General features: G+C 42.2%; 1 long non-coding RNA gene across 1 annotated transcript; it reads left to right on the forward strand.

The window, feature by feature from the left end:
* Positions 1 to 1,890: 1,890 nt before the first annotated feature.
* LOC120443594 lies at positions 1,891 to 6,527 on the forward strand. The gene is made up of 4 exons (XR_005615514.1): positions 1,891 to 2,063; positions 5,821 to 6,059; positions 6,132 to 6,327; positions 6,413 to 6,527. It is a non-coding gene; the product is annotated as an uncharacterized LOC120443594 (long non-coding RNA).
* The last annotated feature ends 258 nt before the right edge of the window (positions 6,528 to 6,785 follow it).

A 6,785-nucleotide genomic window follows, 5' to 3' on the forward strand; every position in this document is an offset into this window, starting at 1 on the left:
AGCAACACAACTTTTAGAAAAGTGTCTTTTCTCTTGAGTCCACAGCCAGAACTGTGGTTGAACACATAGCTTTTATCAGTCAGGCTATGTGAATGTGGACGTTCTTCAGCTTCTAATCTATTAACAGAACAATTTATTGTCACCTCCACAAATCTGAACATACTGGCATCACTGTCAAAATGTCAAATGTACAATTTTGTGAAAAATATGAATTCATTTTAGTTCTGGTTCCACATTTTCATGCTCTCCTTTTGTTTATAATGAAGAAATGTGGCTCTAAGCACCGTAGCATTAATGTTCCAGATTTTAGATGCCACGACACATTTATTTTATTTCATTTGCTTATTTATTCTTCTTCCTTGCCGCTGTCTGCACTCTCAGTTGCCCCCATTGGGATAAATAAAGTTATCTGAATCTGAATAATAGAGTCTGTAAGGACCAACTCCATGTTGGATCCAGATTAATTGGACATTAGTCCCACCTCGGTTTCATTTTTAAGCTCCAGCTGTTGCCAGCTACTGTGAACTCACAGTATCCTAAATGAGCATCAGCTCTCACGTGCTATTGAAAAAGTCCATTATGATCTGCTTTTTGTGGCTGTGACACACCTCTCACATGACTCATGGGTTTATAAATGACTTTCAGACTCTGTAGTTCTGTGCTTGGATGCAGCTATTGAGCACAATACTGCACACATGTACTGCAGCTGGACATTGTTCAGGCCCCGACATAGAACCCCAAACAGCAGAAACAGAAAGGCTGCCCCAAAAATATGTGGTGCAGAGACCTCCAGGCAGACATCAAGAGGATAGACCTTACCTGGAGCTAGCTCGAGGCAGGAGCACTGGATAGGGGAAAATGAAGGCCTCTTGTCGCTGCCTGTATCCCAAAGTCGGCTCTGGGGAGGGCACCTCACAAAATAACTGAAGTTTGGGTATGAAACATGCAGTACTGCCTGAGAGTGCTCCGGAAGTAATCAATAAATCCTTAAAATCAGCAGTAAAGAAAATCACAAGTGATGTAACGTGTCGTGCAGTAATTTCCACCTCAAGATGAGGCGATGGCGTACAAACCTCCGGACTGCCGGTCCTTAATGTGGCAGCAAACGTTTGATGTCCACCATCTCTGGTGAAACATGTCTGGCTTTTGAGAGGAATAGAAATATTTTACTGCTATTATTTGCTGCTATTTTTATAATCATCATTAACATTTCATGTTAATAGTGATGTTGCATTCAGATGTTCAAATATATTGGTATTATATTAGTCTTTATTACAGGCCCAAAGAAGAACCATTTTAAAGGGTTGAGTTGAATCTATAATTTAAAAGTTATTAATGCTTGTATGATCTCTGTGTAGAGGGCAGAGACAGGAAAATACTCTCTGTGCCAAAATGAGACAGGAAACGCGTCTGCAGAGCATGTTTTTGCAGAAGTGAAACTGTGCACCCGCAGATAGACGAGACACACATACAGAGAGACAAATAGTGAGAGGTCATGACACGTACGCAGTACACAGCATGCACGCGCCCTTGCACGTGTACGCATAGACACATACACACCATGGTAGATCTATTTTGGTAGGGCAGAAATGCAGAAGTGTGCCGAAGTACTTAGAGGAAGTGCAACTGATGTTCCGGGGAGATAAGCGACAGCGAGAATGGAGACAGGAAGCATCAGCCGTCGACACGAAGATGATGTTCTATGTTAAAAGTCATTGTGGTTTTGGTGTGACGTAAATCTGCCTAGTAACAGAAAAGGGGGCTGTACAATTCTTAACCCCATAAAACAGTTGTCTGAATATGAGAAAGACAGTTCAACACTGATTGGGTTGTTGAACTCACACATGTGTTCATTAAAATGCCGTCTAAATTGCACACGCCTGGATCTGTGGTTATTTATGGATTCTTCTCTCAACATTGAACCCTAACACTTTTTAGCTGCTTGATGTTCTGCTTCCTTCACCAGCTTGTCTCTAACAACGTCTGTAATGGTCTTATCAGCACTAGTGAGCTGAAAACGGCGGCCTGCTGATGCTGGAAACACCAAGACACCGAGGCAGACTGTAAGTGAGCCATAAAATTGACACTGTAAACTAAAAGAGGTGTTTTTAAAAAGCCACTGCTGAGTGGCAAAGGCCGTAGAAATGCTCAGTGAGGTCAATGCAAGCTTTCACCCTGCTAACATTTACTTGGTGGTAATCAGATATTATTCATTAATTCGTAGTCTTGGTGTGATCTCACTCGTGACGTTTCAGTATGCAGATACTGCATATACAATTTAATTTACTAATGACTTTAACCAGACGTCTAAACAACATTTAGAGATCAAGGGCAGTCGTCTCTGGTCTAATTGTGCTGTGTGTTTTATTATATTTTTAATTGTTACTCATAATGTTCCTCTGTCAGAAATTTTAATCAGTGCATTCACACTGAAAGGCTAAATCTGTAGCCTACAGTAACAATACCACAGCTGTATGCTTTGTGTAATGACAGTGTTCAATCTCTTTACATAGCGATTATGCTGATGGATTTTGTTATTAAAGCATATTTTGTAAAGCCCTAATGAGATTTGTAATCAAATGAGCACTGGCCTTATTTAACAGGCTTCACATCAATAATTTATCACAGCATCTGAACATCAAACAGCTCTTTGAGCCAGTGTTGGTAATTCAATCCTCCTCCTCCTCTCTCACACTCCCTCCTCTCTTATTTTAGCCATGCCACGACGAGTTATTTTCTTCCCAGAAGAGGAAAAAAATAACATCAGCGAAATTTTCCAAGGCTGCGATCAACAGCAGCCTTCTGGAAAATTTCTCCACCCTGGTGTTTTCCTCTTTTTCACGGGCTAAAGTGTTTGCCCGTTTTGCAGCTCATAATAAATCCATTAAGAAGCATAAGGTCCACTGAGTTCACAGCACCGGGATGCTTCTGATGGGTCTCATTTCCCCAACCTCTATCATATTCCACACATCTAGACGGTTTGATTACTTGGAGAGAAAGATGAAGGACAGCAGCAGTACGTCTCGTGCTTGTTGTCGGCGGTAATAATCATTTCACACAGGACACACAACGGCTCTTGTTTAAATGCCTACAACAGTGGGTTGTTTTTCAGGTTTGGGCTCAGCCACTTAGTTCCAGTGAAAGGAATTCGTAATGCTTCAGCATACCATGACATTGTGGACAATTTCATGTGCACGAGCGCACAAAGCAAGGTCCATAAAGACATGGATGAGTGAGGTTGGTGTGGAAGAACTTGACTGGCCTGCACAGAGTCCTGACCCGATGGAACTAGAGCGGAGACTGCGAGCCAGACCTTCTCATCCAACATCAGTGTCTGACCTCATAAATGTACTTCTAAACAAACGGTTAGAAATTCCCATAAAAACTCCTAAACTTTGTAGAAAGCATCCCAGAAGAGTTGAAACTGTTATAGCTGCAAAGGGTGGGCTGATATCATATTATACCCAGTGGATTACGAGTGGGATGTGTGAAGACAGATGAGCAAATACTTTGGCAATAGGTTGCTTGACGCTTGTAGGTGAGTCGATGGAGCAACTTTGCTGTTCCAGCTCATGGCACCAGTGCAGGAGAGAGTCTGGCACGGCTGTCTGAGGTGATCATCTCCCCCAGTTTCTTGCTGGTTCATGCGTTTCCACTGGCTCAATCGCAGGTGCATTTCCATGCAGTTTTTCTTCCTTCCCCGGTGAGTCTGTTTTTGCCAGAAAGGCTAAACTCTCTGAACTGTGAAATGCATGAGCCCGTGTAAATATGTTGAATTTTACTTTCAGACTGCTGTTGTAAACTTGAAACTACAACACAGAAAAATGCACAAGTACATTTAAATGCATGAATTTATTTGCATGTATTTCACAGACAGCATAAGAGATGAACATAGTGCTGAAATGGAGAAGCACAAATGTGTATGTGACGTGGAACCATAGCTCTGTTCCTCTTTTGTTGTGCACAATAAGCTACCTGGCAGGAACGTAAAGGCAGCAGCAAGTTAACATTTGCTAAATATCACTGACTTCATGGAGAAATGTTCTGAATCACTTCAGTGCAAAGTCTCCTCATTTGTACTGGCAGAAGTAAATTATTGTGCATACGCAGGAAATCTGCTCTGCATTTGTTCTACAAATCAAAGCTGATTGTGAGACTTGTTTTTTTATGTTCAGAGATTGTATTATAGAGTGCAAACAGGAATAAACTTTTCTTTAGAAAATGTCAATCCTGTTCACAGAAAGCAATCCACAACACGATAAAAAAAACCCCACACAATTTCTTTTCAAGCAGTGGTGAAAATAACCATCAGGCCCCTGCAGCTGGGTTCTACTGGTCAGGGAAGACTTTGTCAGCTGAGTCAGTTCAGCTCTGTTTGATCTAAATGAACTCAGAAGTGCCTTTTAGCAAAACCATATTGCTCTTTTGTTAGCACAGATGTTTTGGGGAGAAACACGCACGTTGCTTGAGTTTGTAATAAATCATTAATGTCTTTGTAAACAGCAGTGTAATAAAGCAGCTAATGTCCAGGGAGCAGGCCATTACGGCGAAATCAACCCCTTCAGGCCTCATGTTGGGTACTGAATCAAACTGTCAGGCCTAATTTAACCGTAATGACCAATGAACTGCACAGTTCTCATTGCATATTATGGACGAGATAGTGTTTGTTGGTTTGGTGCCTGATTTCACAGCAAAACAATAAAAATTAAGGACCAACAGCATCATATATTGCTTTTAGCATTTTTAGCATTGAACTATTGATTGATAACAGAGAGACTAATGAGAGCCTGACAGTCCAATGACATGATAAAACTACTCTGATCTGAACTGAATGTTGTGTTTGTAAATCATGTGTCATGGCTTTAATAACACAAAAAAATTATAGCATGTTCAGTCTGGTATAAAGCCAGGCCTTGAGGGACCCATCATGGACGTTTAACACAACAAACGTGCTTTTAAAATAGTAAGTAGGTTAAACAAAACTAAAGAGACCTGGAATTCCAACATCCCCGGACGAGATGGAGGAAGTGGCTGGGAAAAAGGAAGTGTGAGCATTTCAACTTAAACTGGTGCCACTGCCACCTGGACCTGGATAGATGGCCCGAAAATTGAGGGATGGATGGGATAACTGGCACTGATCAACCAAGGGAGCAAACTGCTGCTTTTGTGGATAAGTGATAAATATTTGTACTGTGATGCCATGAATTGTTACCCTTGAGTCTATTATGTTCACTTACAGGATCAGAATTTTATTTCATTGTGTGGTAGACTGGGTTTACATCCTAAAACAGGCTTAACAACTTCTTCCTGAAAGGCTCCACTTTGTGGTTTTTAAAACACCCCTCCAGAAAACATCCGTCTCGTCCAACCGGTCAGCTGAAATTTTGACCTCTCAGCTGTAAAAGGCTGCCTGGCTGCAGTTTGTGAATACGATAACACGAGAACGAAGCGAGCTAGGAGTTTCAAACTGATACATTCGGTGTACCTACCAAGAAAAATCTTGGAGGAGTTTGAATTTTAGTGACCGGTTGCCAGAATTTTCTAAATGATTTGTATCATGGCCATTTAGTTTTTGTCTTGTGGACTATGAGAGACACTAAAGCCAGCATCGCTTATGTTGCACTATTAAGGGAAGCTGACAGGAACGCAGAGTAACCCAAAGTCTTTTCTTAAAGGTTTGCACTACCTATGATACCGTATGAGAATCGTCCTGTTTTCATTCCTCTTGTCTCCTATTCAGGAAACTGATAAAGTAATTACTATGAAAGGGTTTATATGAACCCAAATTATAATGTTTTGTTTGTGTTATTCCTGTGACAGACTGGCGACCTGTCCACGGTGCACCATGCCACTTACCCTGTGGTAGTTGGGATAGATTCCACCCTCCTACAACCCCCATAAGGATAAGCGGGAGAGAAGTAATGTATGGTGTCATGTTCCGTGGGAGTGTCTGGGATTTTCCAGGGTGTGGTGTCCAGACCATCCTCCAAGAGTTTTCAGCGCCTCACCTGCTCCTCATCCTGCATGCTTCACATCGCCAGTTTGTCCTGCTACCCCTGGTGGTAACTTGGCTTCGTAGTGTTCTGCTCCATGTTCCTCTACCTGGATCTAACACTGCTCTCTGTCCTCAGTTTCCACCAGATTCACCTCCTGCCATGTTCACACTCCAGTGCTGGTCTGAACTGCTCCAACTACGACAGCCAGATCTCAAAGCTGCGCTCCTGCCCGTCTTTAATCGTCTGGACTAGATATCGTTCTTTACTGTGCTCACCCCACCGGACACTCTCATGGACACCTCCCCCAGGACTCAAAATCTCCAATCTGGAAGTATGAACACCGCACGGCAGTACGTACTCACCTCTGGTCATTCTCTTACCTTTCTGCCCAGTAACCTCCCTGTCGTTTGTTGCAGAGCTCCCCCTCCCTTGGTTCTTCGTGTTCTCCCCTGTGTTTACGCGTTTCTCGGCCCTTGACTGTCCTCGGCTCTGCGTCCCCTGTTTCAGTTTCTAACCATGTTCTTGTTTAAGTTCACATTTTTGTAAATAAAACCTTGTAAATAGTTTAACTCATGTACTGAGTCTGCATTTGGGTGATTCTTGTATTTCCACCAGTTCGTGACAGATGGATGGATACAATCTTTTGTTTTAATCAATTCAAGTAGCTTTAATGCTTAAACTCAATCCAAACAACAGACAAGGGAAACATCTAACACAAAGTAAAAGGAAACTTAAAATGAAAGTCCTGCATGATCCAGACCCCAGCATTCAGCTCACTCTGCTAACAGA

This window comes from Oreochromis aureus, linkage group 14 (assembly GCF_013358895.1).
Source record: "Oreochromis aureus strain Israel breed Guangdong linkage group 14, ZZ_aureus, whole genome shotgun sequence".
Taxonomy (NCBI): Eukaryota; Metazoa; Chordata; class Actinopteri; order Cichliformes; family Cichlidae; genus Oreochromis; species Oreochromis aureus.